This window comes from Podarcis raffonei, chromosome 11, assembly GCF_027172205.1.
Source record: "Podarcis raffonei isolate rPodRaf1 chromosome 11, rPodRaf1.pri, whole genome shotgun sequence".
NCBI lineage: Eukaryota > Metazoa > Chordata > Lepidosauria > Squamata > Lacertidae > Podarcis > Podarcis raffonei.
Window position 1 is genome coordinate 39,283,260 of NC_070612.1, and position 16,447 is coordinate 39,299,706.

The following is a 16,447-nucleotide window of genomic DNA, read 5'->3' on the forward strand; positions in this document are numbered from 1 at the left end:
CGGTTTGCCTTTCCTTGTCTCGGCGCCTTCCCATGTTGTTCTGTGTACTTTTGCAACCCACAAACATGAAGAGGAGCACAGGAATTGCATGAAAGCACCCCCCTCTGGCATATTCACTTGCCTGCAGATCTGCTTGCAAATAGGAGGAGCACCTACCAGGGTTTTCAAAGAGACCCTGGGCAATACACTCTTAGGGCAGCAGTAAGGATCCACCTCATGAGAAGAGAAGACTCCCTGGAAAAGAGCCTGATGTTGGGAAAGATTGAGGGCACAAGGAGAAGGGGATGACAGAAGACGAGATGGTTGGACAGTGTTCTCGAAGCTATGAACATGAGTTTGACCAAGCTGCTGGAGGCAGTGGAAGACAAGAGTGCCTGGCGTGCTCTGGTCCATGGGGTCACGAAGAGTCGGACACGACTAAACGACAACAAGGAACTAGGTCCAAGTAAAAGGCCAGATCCTTATCTTCCTCCATTTCCTGTGGGTCAAGGTGCCCCCTCTCCAGGAAGCTTCCCACCCTCTGTAGCCCCTCTGTCATTACTGTTGTTGATGCCCATCCCTTGGCCTTGACCCTCTGGGCAAAATCTATAACGCTGTTCTGATGGAAAGGACAATGGAGATGGAGGCCTCTGCTCCTTCTCCTTGCTCCTGTCACTGCCAAAGGAGAACAGTTAGTGGCAACAAGCAAGAGTAGAAGGCAGGGTAAATAAATCACTGAGATTGGCAGTGGTCCCTCTGCCATGGGCGTAGACAGAATTTTTGTTAGGGGGGGAGAACCTCATATTTGTATTGATTTTGATTGATTTATGGGGCAGCTGTCCCCTGGCTACGCCCATGCCCTCTGCTGGTGTGTGAGTCTTGACATATGCCCCTTTATCAACTTGCCACTGGAGTTCCTTGCCAGTGAGTGTCAAACCATGCGATTAAACAAGTTTTGTTTTTTAGATGGTGATCAACAGGGCCTGTCAATTTAGAAGGTGATCAACAGGCAATTTAGAGCAGATAAATAATGGAACAGCAGGAATAAAAGAGGAAAGCAGCTTACCTTGTTCTTGAAGGGGAAAGGATTCATCAGTAATTAGGCATTTATTTCCCTTCTCCTAGCTCTTACTGTCTCCTTCAGCAATGTAAATGGAATGTGGGGATAAGAATAACTTCACTCAGGGCAGGTCCAATATATTTTGCTGCCTGAGGCAGAATAGCAATAGGTGACACACACCTTCTTGCAAGTTAAGATGCACAGTCCCTGTGGCAGAAAATTAAATAACTAACCATTTTCTGCCCTTTCATGATAAACAAAATCAGCTGCCTGAGGCAGCTGACTCTGTCTAATGACAGGGCCAGCCCTGATTAATTGGAGAAGATTTTCCTAATGGGAGGAATTGTGTTCTACCAGCTTGTCTAAGACACTTTGGGATGCTTGGTCTCTCCTCCGGATTTTCATATATATTTATTGACTTAGGATTTTAAAATTTTATTTGTTGCTTTCCCAGGAGAGCACGCTCGAGGCAGTGTACAATTCAACACCCATATAAATACAATAGAATACCATAAAAATATAGAAATCAATAAAACAACATCAGAGCATTCAATGAAAAGCAACAGTGTTCATTCATCGTCCCAAATCTCTTTTTAAAAGAGAGGATTTCATCTGCTTCCTAAATACAGTAGGAGTTTGCGAACTTGATTCAGGACAGAGTTCCGGAGGGACGGTGGAATGAATGACAGATAAAACCCTGGCCTTTGCCTCCATCAGTTAAACATCACAGATTTGATGGGACAAAGAGCAGAGCATCCCCTGCAGGTTTTAAGAACACTGTGGGGTTTATCTAGTTGATGCAGGCATGTGGCAGATGAAACTGAAGCCTGTTCTGTGTGTATCCAAAGTCCCGCACACAGGTCATTCCGTTTCAGTGCCGTTTCGGCCAACAGGTCAATTTCTCTGTGTCTGCTAGTTTCTGGATTGAAACTGCACCGAAAAATGCTTCCAGCGGGGTGCAGAGGCGAGGTGGTAGTTGCTGCATTACGAGATGGCCTCCCGCCACTAAGACTTAATAATGAATAAGGTAGGCTGAGATCAATTCATTTATTTCAGAGTCAACTATCTGCCATTCGAAATGAGCTTTAAAACAAATAAAGTGGAGTATTGATGCAGTTAACCCAAGCGTGGCTCTGTTCACTGATGTGAATCCTTTCCAATCCATTTACATAAGCACTCTCCTTTATGCTGCATCTTTGCTGTGAATTCTTGCCAATTCTCCCTGAACTGTGGGGCAAAATACTCTTTCCTCCTCCAACACCGCCACCATCCAACCACCTCCTCCTACTCTATAGTGCTCAAAAGGCTCCGTTTCAATTTCAGTGCACACTGTAAAAAGAAGAGATTTGGGAAGCCTTTGGTTGTTTCGCCTGCCCGTACTGAACTGTCTATCGTCTCCGAAGCTTGTTAAAGAAGATTTAACATAATGAGTGGCAGCATGCTCGTTAAAATTGGGTGGGGGCTGATTGGGGGATTTGAGGCAAATGAGCGCAAAGTTTTCAGCCGCTCGCGTTGCAGTCAAAGATGTTGCACAACAAATCCCCACAGGAGCCCTCCGAGTTGGCTGTGTTATTAACGAGTATGTGTGATTGGTGCAAATGAGTCATGCCGAGTTGTGGCACATTCCTGTATTCTTAAATGTCTCTTTACAGCATGTGTCAATATGGCAAGGTTATAACTACCAGACACACAGAGACCGGGACGCTGACAGGGAAGATGTTGAGAACAGCAGCGTGCTGGCAATCTGAATATTTAATATGCAGACTGTTGTTTTTTAACTCTTCCCATGAAAATATTCTCAAAACAACGTTTCGCCGTGCCATAGCAATTTGTTCCTTTGCATGACGCTCCGTATGGGGGAAGGCAATTGTCCAATCCATTTTAAATTGGAATTGTACAGAATTCAAACAGTGACTTCATGTCAAAGCGCTGTTGATTTAAGGAAGGCCCATTTTTGTCCTTTGATAAAATCCCGGGGTTTTTCCTTTATTTCCTAGTTGCGATTGTCTGTGTGGGGGTTTTTTTTTTAAAGTAGTGTGTTTAGTTGAGTTGAGCTACCCACAAATCAAAATCAAACTGAAAGGAAAATGAAATGCAACATTCTTATTCTTATTCTTTTTAAGGAGGCAGAATCAAAAGCAGACTTTGCAAGGACCTACTGTACTGTAGCAAAAAGTGATTTATGAAACATGTAGGATTCTGCAGCCAGGGGGATTGTTAAATGGGAACATTGAAAAGCTGTTATATGATATGCAAAACAGTGACATCATTGACCTCCTTCTAGCATCTAGCCATGGCAGGCAATAATAGCCTCTCATAAGCTCTGTTTTTCTGCAGATTTGTGTGAGCTAAATACAATACAATTAGTCTTGGAAATTAGCTATACATGACACTGGCAAATGTTGTTCAGAAATACCCAGTCATGTTATACTCATTAAACTCACCCCTTCTTCAGCTCTTACATTCATTATCTATACTGTAGTTTTCTGTGCAGGTCTGGAAACCTCATGAGACGATGCCCATGAAAAATTTAAGTTCCTCCGATTAGTATCTTAAATTTTAAAATAATTTCTCTCTTTTTCTCTCTCATAATGCCTAATGGAATAAACATGATTTTTAAGAAGTGACTTTAATAGGTCTATTGCTTTCATAAAGTGATCATAACACTGCAAAAGAGCAAATAAATTTGAGAAAAATATAAACATTAACATTTCATTTACTAAATTTAAAGTGAATGGCCTAGCATAAATACAGCTAAGGACTGAACTGAACTGAAAATTCATTTAGAGATTCTGTTTATATATTATTTCACTGCTTCAATACCACAAGAAATCTAGGAACCAATTTCTTTACATACATTATTCATTATGTTCGAAGTATGGAATCCTGCCAATAACACTAATAATTATCTCAGGGAAAATGTGTTTTAATGATATTTCAAACATAGCTACTTGAACTTCACATAAATCAGAGCAGTGTTAGGATTTTTGGGGGGTTGGGGAGCGGTAGATAAAATGAATAAAATCTTTCAGATGCTATGACTTTAAATTAATTTATGTTGAACACAGTGGGTACCAGATTCAGTTCTGGTTGCCATGGCAACAGACACTGAAAATTTAAACATCCAGTGGCAGGCTGAATTCTCCACAAAGAGAGTTCTTTCACATTAAAATTATATACTGGTGAGCATTAAACATATCTACATGCAAACTACTTTTTAAAAAGAATGGACTGTTCAATCATTTCTTCTAGAGAGTGAGCGTTCAGATAATGTGCTCATTTGAGCTTTAGTTTCTATTAGATTTAAAGAGCAAAGAAAAACTACCTTATAAAAAGATCAAGCAGCTAATTATCAAAAGGTAATGGAGAAGAGAATCAAAATACATAAAATAACGGCACGTTTGTAATTGTGGTTTGATCATCAGTCTAGTTTGATGGATGAGAAAGATGCTGAGCTACGTATTATTTCCATGCAAAATGAAACCAATACATTTATAGGACGTAGGTTAAACGCACAGTGCTAATCTTCTCTGAATTCTGAAGCCCGATGATGCATACTAATTCCTCAGATGGTTCTTTAACAAGCTATAAAATTACTGGATTTGTGAGTGAGTGTGTTTTGAATCTATCCATGCAATTTTTGTCTCCATGCCTCGTCTGTTTCCTCAGATGCACATCTCCATTTACTCCCAGACTTGGAAATTAGAAGTAATGGATACAAGCCAAATGGTGAAGTAAGTGTGTCAGTAATTGCTATTCAAACAGTTATCAACAGATTTGGGTGCTGGGCCCGTGCTATGCTGTGTTGCGGGAATTTTCTTTGCATGCTCAACACAAGAGATGACTGGGAGGAGGAAAGCCGTTTCAAATGTGGGAGATGGGATTCCGTTAACATTTGAACATGTTAATTTAAGCACTTGCCCAAATGTAAAGAGGGTCGCATTAGCATAAAACAACCTCTTTGTCTGTTTCCTTTGAAAGACCACCTCTCTGACAGCTAAAAAGCAGAGGAAGACTTGATTACGTGGATTCACGGCTGCCATTTCTGCTGCAGAAATTTCTTTTCAGGTAACAGTACAGTGGTACCTGGGGTTACATACGCTTCAGGTTACATACGCTTCAGGTTACAGACTCCACTAACCCAGAAATAGTACCTCGGGTTAAGAACTTTGCTTTAGGATGAGAACAGAAATCGTGCTCTGGCGGCACGGCGGCAGCAGGAGGCCCCATTAGCTAAAGTGGTGCTTCAGGTTAAGAACAGTTTCAGGTTAAGAACGGATATCCAGAACAAATTAAGTACTTAACCTGAGGTACCACTGTATTTCCATGTATCCTTCTCTATTTGGTCCACTGAGCAGGCTATTTGTGCCAGCAAGCCAAGCAAAATACACAGCCGCCAAGCACAGGCTTGGTTTCTGATACTTTCCTGAAACAAGCGATGATTTAAAGAGCACTTAAACCATGGTTAGCCAACGTGTCTTATGGGTGCTAGGGAGGATTGGCTGAGGAGTTTTAGCAAAGGAGTCTGAAGGCCTGGCTGTGACAAAATCAGGCCTTCTCTCTTCCTTGTGTCCCTTCTTCCTTATGCAGTAGTCTGAGCCACAAGCCACACAGGACTGGGCAATATCTGGTTTTCAACATCGTGATATATCACCAGCTAAACATCATGATATAAAGATATATAACAATGTCTGAGATAAGAATGGAGCTATGCAGAGACACTGGCTGGCTTCACGGTTTCCCCCACATTGTGATTTTTGCATAGCACACACACACACACACACACACACACACACACATCATGATTTGTGATATATTGCCAGGTCAAAATTTATAAAACCAGTATCACGACCTGGACTTCAACCTGGTTTTGGGCGATATAGCTATATACTGCCCAGCCTGACCACTGAGACATGGATTGGGGAGCAGGGGGTGCTACTTTTGTGTGGTAGGGGGCACCAGGATGCCATTATATTGCACTTTGCTTCCTTACTATGATTACTCATATCCCATCTTGAATGGTACAAAATCCTTCCAAGGTGGCTTATGTATAAATTAAAAATACTGTAATCAAACCACAGAAAGAAAATACTGAAACGGAGAAGAAGAAGAAGAAGAAGAAGAAGAGTTTGGATTTGATATCCCGCCTTTCACTCCCTTTAAGGAGTCTCAAAGCGGCTAACATTCTCCTGCCCTTCCTCCCCCACAACAAACACTCTGTGAGGTGAGTGGGGCTGAGAGACTTCAAAGAAGTGTGACTGGCCCAAGGTCACGCAGCAGCTGCATGTGGAGGAGCGGAGACGCGAACCAGGTTCCCCAGATTACGTGACTACCGCTCTTAACCACTACACCATACTGGCTCATCTAGACACTTCTTACATGGCAGTTGTCAGTCAATGCTGTCAGGGTGGTAAACAGACCAGCTAGACTAGGCATAAGTGCTTATTAATAGAATATTTTTGCCTGCCTGCCTTTCTTGTCTCTACCCACAGGTCAGTTGGTGGCACATGGTCATCCAGAGGTAGGAGGATGGACAATGGACAATGGAGCTGGAGAAAGCTCTGATGTCTTCTTTACCTGCCTGCCTCACTCTCCCTCCTGTCTATCTAAGACTTCAGTTGTGGATTTACCGTGGGGGGAAACCAGGCACTGCTCATTTAAATTGTTAGTGGGTCATCCCCCCCCCCGAATTAGGGGTCAAATCAAACCCAAAGCTGGCTACTACGGAGCCAGAGCAGAAGCAGGGGGAGGGGAAAATATCCTTCCACTGCACCCAATCCAGAATGGACGTGGTTTACATTGCAATAAGTTGACAGCAGGGTTGGCACAGGAGTAGAGTGTGTGGCAGCCTAGCCCCCAAACCTTACAGTTTTAGGGATTTTATCTGGCTAACAGAGGCCAACAGAACTAAGTAGGCTTGGCCAGGAGTGTCCAACCTTTCTCCAGTGAGTTGGATCAGGAGTTTGGATTGCTCTGCCGACTGCTGTGGGTCACAAAGAACCAGAAGCCAAGAAACAAACCTTTATGCCACATTGTTCTGTATTTTGAAGTGTTGACTGCTCTTTCACAGAACGCAAAGGTGAAAAAACCCAGAACAGAGGGAGGCTGCTAGAGTAAAGATGGTGGGCATGTGGCTCTCCAGATATTGTTAGACTCCAATCTTCATCAGCCTCAGGCTGCACAGACAGTAGTTGGGAATTATGGGAGCTGTGATTATGGGACGTGGGTGGCGCTGTGGGTTAGACCACAGAGCATAGGACTTGCCCATCAGAAGGTCGACGGTTCAAATCCCCGCAACAGGGTGAGCTCCCGTTGTTCGGTCCCTGCTCCTGCCAACCTAGCAGTTTGAAAGCACATCAAAGTGCAAGTAAATAGGTACCACTCCGGCAGGAAGGTAAACGGTTTTTCCGTGCACTGCTCTGGTTTGCCAGAAGCAGCTTAGTCATGCTGGCCACATGACCCAGAAGCTGTACGCCAGAACCCTCGGCCAATAAAGCAAGATGAGCGGCGCAAGCCCAAAGTCGGTAACGACTGGACCTAATGGTCAGGGGTCCCTTTACCTTTACCTATGGGAGCTGTAGTCCAACAATATTGGGAGGGCCATATCCCTGTGCTAGAGTCAAAGCTGAGGTACAAGATCACAGTGTTTTATTTAAAAAAAAAAAACAAGAGTAGAGAACAAAATGGCCCAGAAATTATGTTTTCCATGGCTTTTCATTTTTTGAATATATGAAGAAACAGCCATGTAAATTTGTTTCCCATGACAGTGTGTTCATTTCCCCCAACACACACATGGATGTAATATATATCACCAAAAATCATTGGCGTTCCCTGAAATATATTGCATATGATCAGAATATACACCAATATGAGTTTCACATATTTATTCTCTTGAAGATCTAAAAACCATCCATTTTATTCTCATTATTATACTTGCCAAAAATAAATTGTTGCTTTTCTTTTTAGTTCTACCTGATTTAGTCCCCACAACACCACACTTCATCACCTCTCTACCTTGCCCCCTTCTCCATTGTAGTATGACAGCTAGCCTAGACCTCTGTTGCCAAATATATGTGATTTTTGTTTTTCTTGTAGATAATTTACTGTTTATCTGTCTTTACAACTCATCTCAAAAGGGCCTTTCTGCATCAAGGTAATACACTTCTCAGAATCCAGTCACAATTAAGTCCCCCCAAAAGGATAATTCAGGCTTAACTCATCAAACATGGTTGCCATCTTCACGGCCTCCTGGTTTTTGATTAATTGATCCCAAAGTTCATTTTAAGCAAAATTTCCTTTCCGTTTTCAACAGTTGAAACAGAACTTATAAAGTGCTTACACAAAAGCAGCCCCAAGTCTTGCTGAAGATACAAAACCCATAGGTAGGCTTGTGGTGTTTGCAATTGCCCCTGAATAAACAGAATAAACAGTGCTGGATCTGGGTTTAGAGTAGATCTACTGAAAGCAATAGGGCTTAAATTAGCCATGACCAATCTAAATTCCACTCATTTCAATGGGCATAACTAAATCTGGCCTGGTACATGTCAGTCCATCTCTAACAGTATCACATAGTTATGAAAAGCTACTGTTTTAAGAGATCATAAATAAGAGATCATTTGGGTAGTTCCAAAAAAACCACTCTCATCTTTGACTTACACATCTTTGTTCAGGTTCTGATGATCAGAGCCAGCATATATTTGGACACAATGGTGATTTTTGGTTTCCACATATTCAGGATTCGGGCATTCTCAGAGGATAGGCAATCACAGGAATACAAGAATCCCATAACCAAGCGTACCAAAGAGGTCAGAAGACTGAGCTGAGCAAGCTTATTATGACAATGGGATGAGGACTCTGAGATAAAACAAGAAGGTCAAAGCTGGTAAATCAATCTGAGAGCATGTCGGAAACAGGGAGGCCAGCTAGAAACAGAACCAAGAGTAAAGAAGCATCTCCAGGGACAGGGAAGTCGAGGCAAGAGCGCTCAGGAAACTGAGGCAACCATTATTATTTATTTAATTTAAAATCTATACCTCATGATGTTTCCAAATAGGAACTCAAGGCAGCTAGCAAAAACAAAAGACAACATACAATACAATTTAAATAGCACATACCAGCATTTCTAATAACAACAATTGAACCCGTCTGTCCCCCAAATGTTAATGCAGCCACGGTGTGTTGTGTATTCAACAGCTGATAATGAGAGTCTTGTATTCATAGGGAGAGAGGCCCAGAAAGAAGGCAATGAGTTGTTTCTGACCTGGCAGACTTTACCCTTTTCTGTAGCTAAGAGAGACAGAGAAAAGAGTGCCTGAACAGCATCAGCACAGGGAATGGGAACAGCCCTTTTAATGGGTGCCCTGTTGAAGTCTGGGGAATTTGTGTAGAAACTCAAAAGCTCCAAGTATGTTTTGTACTGAACAGAGTGGTCAGCAGCTTGTGTGGAAGCCTAAGGCTGGATCTAGAAACACCGAAAAAAGCAGTTCAGGAAACGTGTTGTAAACCTCATAGTGGGAAATCCCATTGGTAAAAGAAGGGACTCCACAGCGCCATCTGCTGTCACAGTGTTATAACGCCTATAAAACGCTTTTTCATTACTAGTGTAGCTGAGTCCAACTCCCGCCCCTTGGCACCTTAATATACTTTGACATCCAGGGCTTCTGGGGAGGTGTTAAGTTGAGTGATTTGATGAGTCCTAATGCAATTAATTATGCGGGTGGCGCTGTGGGTAAAACCTCAGCGCCTAGGACTTGCCGATCGCATGGTCAGCAGTTCGAATCCCCGCGGCGGGGTGCGCTCCCGTCGTTCGGTCCCAGCACCTGCCAACCTAGCAGTTCGAAAGCACCCCCGGGTGCAAGTAGATAAATAGGGACCGCTTACCAGTGGGAAGGTAAACAGCGTTCCGTGTGCTGCGCTGGCTCGCCAGATGCAGCTTGTCACGCTGGCCACGTGACCTGGAAGTGTCTGCGGACAGCGCTGGCTCCCGGCCTCTAGAGTGAGATGAGCACACAACCCTAGAGTCTGGCAAGACTGGCCCGAACGGGCAGGGGTATCTTTATTTAATGCAATTAAAGGCCTCTGTTTGCTGCAGAGTTGTTGCAACTGTTGTTTTAACTGGTTGTATTAATTTGTTTTTGCTACAATTGTAACCTCACCTACCAGGGATAGATTTCTTTGAATAGTTAGACGTGGTTAGGACTACAGCCTTGATTATTATTTTGCAACTGTTTATATTTCTGTTTAAATATGAATATTGTAATACATCCTGCACTCCGTATCGATGAATGGCAGACAATAAATTTAATAAATAAAAAACAAAAAACAAAAAAATGGGATAATTATTTTTAAAAAATAATCATAAAGCGATAACAAATACACAAAAATTAAACACAGAGACGTTTCATGACAGAGGAACTGCAGCAACAGAAAAGCTCTTAATTATTTTCCTCCGATAGAATAACATAATTAGATAAATACTAGAGAGATCAGGTACCCCTATGATTTACTGGGCTCTTTAAGCAAATGATTTCATAAGGGACTTGTACAAAGACAGTGATGTGCTACAGGGTGTCAACATACCAGCGTATCATTGTTCAAATCATTATTTTTAAAAGCATAATGCAAAACCTTTTGAATTAGCCTTATATCAGAATGTACTTTCAAAGTGCTGGGGGTAATTTTTTTATAATACCTGTCATTGAAAAACAACAATCCACATGAGTCATGCAGCCCTCATGACAAAGTGACCATTCTGAGATGAGTGCCAGCCTTGGCATATTTTCATGCTGTTGAAGCAAAGAAACGGTGTACACTTGGAAATGTGCAAAGAAAATCCAGCCATTTCCAACAAATCTTTTATTGCGGAAATTACATCAGACCCTCAAAGCGACCCTATTTTCCAGGGATGTCCCTGATTTAGAGAAGCCGTCCCGGTTTCTGATTTGATCCTGGAATGTCCACCTTTTCCTTAGGATGTTCCTATTTTCATTGGAGAAATGTTGGAGGGTATGAAGTTATCCAATCCCCGAGCTGTCTGAAGGCAATCCTGTATAGGGAGGTTTACTGTTTTATTATATTTTTATATATGTTGGAAGCTGCCCAGAGTGGCTGGGGCAACCCAGTAAGATGTGTGTGGTATAAACAGTAAAATTATCATTATGGAATGGGATGTTGGAGGGTATGTTGCAGCTGTATACAAGGAAGAAGCTGCTGCTTCTACAGTACTTCCTTTTGGTGACTGAAGTTTCATCAAGTCTTGGGCAGCCAATACACAGTAAGATTATTTTAGCAGATCATTGATACTAGGAACACGATTTTTGGGATTTTGAAATCTATCACCTATTAACACTCCCCGTCTTTCACGATCCCACTTACCTAAAGCAAACACACAGTTTACATGAGTCACCAACTGACGCTCAATGTCCAAGATTTTGGGCTAGGAGTCATGGTGTGTCAGAGGGATATTGTCCTTCACATCAGTTGTGGAGTGGGGTTACAACAGAGCACACAGCTTCCGTTTGGGTGAAAAACAAAATGCTTTTATTTATTACAAAATCAAAAAGTATTGGCCCAGATCAATACTCTCCCAGTGATACTGGGCAGGGAAGTTTCTACTTGCTGTTAATTTCCATGTTTTAAATGTTTTAAAATTAGTTCAAACATGTGCAAGAACTCACAACAGATTCATAAAGTGGAAATTCCAAGCATTACACACGCACTATTATTTTTCGTATGATGAATCAGCAGACTCTATCTATCAGCAAGCTCAATTGATTTCTCCTCTCTATAATGCACTTTTCTATAAGCATTTAATTTTGCCATGGCATGCCAAACAGTTTCTTACCATGCCTCCTTTGATGGACATTTTGTAGATTTCCAATATCTACTGAACATGATCCTAGCTTATATAATGAGATTCACTGTCGATACATGAAGTTGTTTTGAACTTTAGTCCAATATATAATTAAGCAAGTATATGCATGGAGTAAATTCTAACTCACAACATATTGTTTCATATTTTGACATCGTTTGTCAGTAGCATAGTACAATTGATGTCCTCTTTCTGTTAATGATTCTAATTATTTCATTAATTCATACACACACACACAATTTTTATGGATACTCAAAATTTTATCAGGACAATGTTGTTTACTGTTGTAACAACTATTTTCTCAAAATTTATCTTATGAACCATGAAAATAAATCAAAACAGTATTATTATTATTATTAAAAAAATCTTTTTCCTTCTCTTGAAATCTACCTGTGATCTGAAAAAGCCAATATAGATAAGAAACTTTAAAAAAAATGATGGGGTGAAATTATTAACTCATACACCCATACACCCAGATGCACAATTTTTGAGTGGGCACAAATCAAGCGTTCCCATGCAGGTGCCCTCAGCACAGCCTAGCCCGGTGATCCTCTCCATCTGCCAAGGGACACATCATCAAGTACACTGCTACATAGGCTAGACAAAAGCTGAACCAGTACATCATCTGCAAATCCACTGAGAAATATATTTTTAAAAAATTATCTTAAGAACTTGACCAAATTCTTCCATATTAAAAGCTGAAAAAGTATCACTAATATGATATCAGGTGCCATGGGTCTTTTGCTGGGATGCTGGCAGGTCACCTAAGGCACCAATTTTCACCAGGGACATTGGTTAGCAGAGAAAACTGTAGGCTAGCAGAACATTGTCCCATGAATCAGGTGGTCCCAGATAACCAATCTCTTGCTACTGCTTGCTATGAAGCTCCTGCATCTGAGGAGCAGCCTGATGCTTGAGGAAAGCCAACAGGTTATTTCTCTGTACCCATCTGTTCTAGGCACCCAGAGCACTTGAACCAGATATCTGACCTTTGGTAATCTCTCATCTCCCAGTCTGCATAGCAACCCTAGCTTAGGTAATGCTTTCCTGTCAGTTTTATTCTAGATACATACCACCAATTGGAAAGATATGAGCAAATTAAAATACGGGGGCAAAAATAGCAATGAAGGGCATCTGCATGTGTTGAAATGTAAGTACACATTCAGTTTTGAAGATACATGGAAGAAAATCACTCATTATTTTTTTTCTTTTTTCTTTTGCCTCTATCAGTTCTCCCTGCTTTGGCAGCCACAGTATCATCTGACTTCCCCTGCCACATATTTAGAGTATTTTGTATAACTCCCAGGAAGCACAATATCTTAAGCGCATTTAGAATTCATGACACGGCCCTCGTTGAAAAGAAATATGCCTTACTGCTGGCTCCAGAAGCGAGTCTGGGAGCAGAAGGCTTCTGGAATAATTGTCAAGTCTTTTTGACTGTGTCAAATACAAATTTTATCATTTGGCCTTTTTTAATTTCACTTGTCAGAATGAAAGAGAACAGTACCTGAAGTGATCTCCCAGTATGTCAGGAGTAATGGGAAGTTTGGGACCACATGTTAGCTGCTCAAAAGAAAAAAGAAGAAGAAAGCAGAAAGAGAAATTGATGTGGGACGAATGCAAATCTGCCCTCATTTATTCTCTTTCTGCAGCGCAGGAAAGTGCAGGAAAGGCACTTCCAGTTATTTTCACCGAGGAAAATAAAACATGTATTACAACAGGGAAAGCAGGGAGGTTAAGAAGCTGTAAGAAAAGTCGCTGCCACTGTGTCAACCCCTATCAAAAATCACTTGTGTTAAACAATCGCCTGCGATGGCGTTGGAAGGAATTTTAACTTTAACGCAGGGGAGGGAGATGTTCTGCCAGTTAAGTAAAAGGTTTACTTTTTCAGGTTGGCAACTCTATCACTCTGTTCATACTACCACTCAAAAGGTGATGCCATGTTAGCCTAAGAATCATTCCAACCAAAGATATATGGAAGCCAGGATTCTCAGGCATTCAGCCACCCCATTATCTTCCACATTGTGATAAAACACAATGGCGGCCAATATTCAGTGCAACTGCTGTATCGAGAACAGGAGTAGCCAACATGGTGCCCTCCAGATGCTATGCACTGCAATTCCCAATATCCCTGGCTGGGGCTGATGGGAGTTGTAGGTCCCTAACATCTGGTGACCCCCATGTTGACTACATTGTACTCTACTTTGGATTATTATTATCATCATCGTTATTATTACCACATACCACCAGCAAAGGGAACTGCAACAGGAAATGGTGAGTGCCTCTCCCCGCTTCCAAGCAAGACTTGCAAACCATGAACAAGCAAAGGAGTAATCAGAGAATGGGAAATAGAGACATGATAAGAAAACAGCATGTTGACATGGTTAAATATATGATGTGCTATGGAACGAGCAAGGGATGCGGGTGGCACTGTGGGTTAAACCACAGAGCCTAGGACTTGCCAATCAGAAGGTTGGCGGTTCAAATCCCCACGACGGGGTGAGCTCCCGTTGCTCAGTCCCTGCTCCTGCCGACCTAGCAGTTCAAAAGCACGTCAAAGTGCAAGTAGATAAATAGGTACCGCTCCGGCGGGAAGGTAAACGGCATTTCCGTGTGCTGCTCTGGTTCGCCAGAAGCAGCTTAGTCATGCTGGCCACCTGACCCGGAAGCTGTACGCCGGCTCCCTTGGCCAATAAAGCGAGATGAGCACTGCAACCCCAGAGTCGGTCATGACTGGACCTAATGGTCCGGGGTCCCTTTACCTTTACTTATGGAATGAGCAAGAACATAGGATAAATATTCTGGGTTACCTGACTGCTTGTAAAGTATTATGGTCATAACTGATTAGATTCAAGCGGTTGTAAGAGCAGCTGGGGACACCATTCACATTCACACAGAGAGAAGCACGATCTCCACTTATCTGTAGTGTGATCCCATGTTGTTGCAATATGTGTGTGAATGCCAGAATTTACTGAGTGGGGGAAACCTGATCATTGCTCTCCCCTCCCAGCCATGTGACTGAGTTGAAAGGCACACCTGATTGGCTCTGACCCAGGGGCGGAGGAAGGGGGGTGCGGTGGGGGCGGCACTCACTGTGAGGCCTGCAGCTCGCCCAAGCCATGCCCAAATAGTCCACCCGCTGCCTCCCCCCCCCCGTTGTAGTGTGGCTGAGTGGGAGGAGGCAGGCAGATTCCTCAGAGGCCCCGCGGAGCGTCCTTCCCCAGCTAGCCCCGCCCCACGGGCAGCTGGCTTCACCCCTGGGTGCAGGGCACGCACGCCGTCCCAGGCGCCCAATCAGCTTGCTCCACTGCTGCTCTGACCACGTAGCTTTAACATCCAAATTCGTACCACAGCAGCAGAGGGCAGTAGCTTCAAAGCTGCTGTGAGCTGTACGTATGGGGCCAGCATCAACCTCTAAATTTTGCAACGGGCCACCTTAGAATGGTTGTAGTACAGATCGTGTCCTGTTTCAACAACCCTAATTACTGTATTTTTTGCACCATAACACTCACTTTTTTTCTCCTAGAAAGTAAGGGGAAATGTCTGTGCGTGTTATGGAGGGAATGCCTAAGGGTGGCATGCCTACGGATTTTCCTCCTCTAAAAACTACGTGCGTGTTATGGTCGGGTGCGTGTTATAGAGCGAAAAATACGGTAGTCTGATTCTAGACATGAATGGATTATTGATGCCACCCACGTCCCAGTGATGTGCTGACCCACAAATGAAATATTTTATTTTTCAGCACTTTTTGCACCACATTTTGTAAGCCATATAAATAGCACATAATTAAATAGCAATTTATGCAGGACTGCCAAGTATAAGGACAGCTGGGATTATTAATAGAATGCTTAGCAAATAACCCAAAACTGAGACATACTACATCTAGCTTTATGTCTACATTCTGACTGCCAGGCTTGCCAAAGCTGATGTCACTTCCAAAATACTGTGACTTATTCCTAAAGCTATATATAGCTTATAATATTTACTGGCAATGCAGCCAGAAATCTGGAGCCAGTTGGATGGGAAACAATAATGATAAATGATTTGAGAGCTGAGAGTTTATGCCAGGCATCCCCAATCTTCGGCCCTCCAGATGTTTTGGACTACAATTCCCATCATCCCTGACCACTGGTCCTGTTAGCTAGGGATCATGGGAGTTGTAGGCCAAAACATCTGGAGGGCCTCAGGTTGGGGATGCCTGGTTTATGCTGATTGCTCCTTCCAGCTCCACCTGCTTGTGATCCAAACCATGCCTAATTTGGATCCAAGTGCTGGAATAGGATGTCCACAAGTGCAATCATATTAAGTGGTAAGCCCCATTGATATCAATAAAACTAAGACAAACTCTATACACACTTATCTGAGAGTAGCATTGAATTCAGTGGGGCTTATTTCTAATTAGACACACATAGGAGTGCACTGTAACTCACAAGTAAGTGTGCGATCACTTCCATTCTGGGTGGCAAATAAAGAAACTAATTACTAATGGACTTAAGTACTCCCTGGAATTTTTCTCGCAGTCTTGGGGTGCTTCTGAA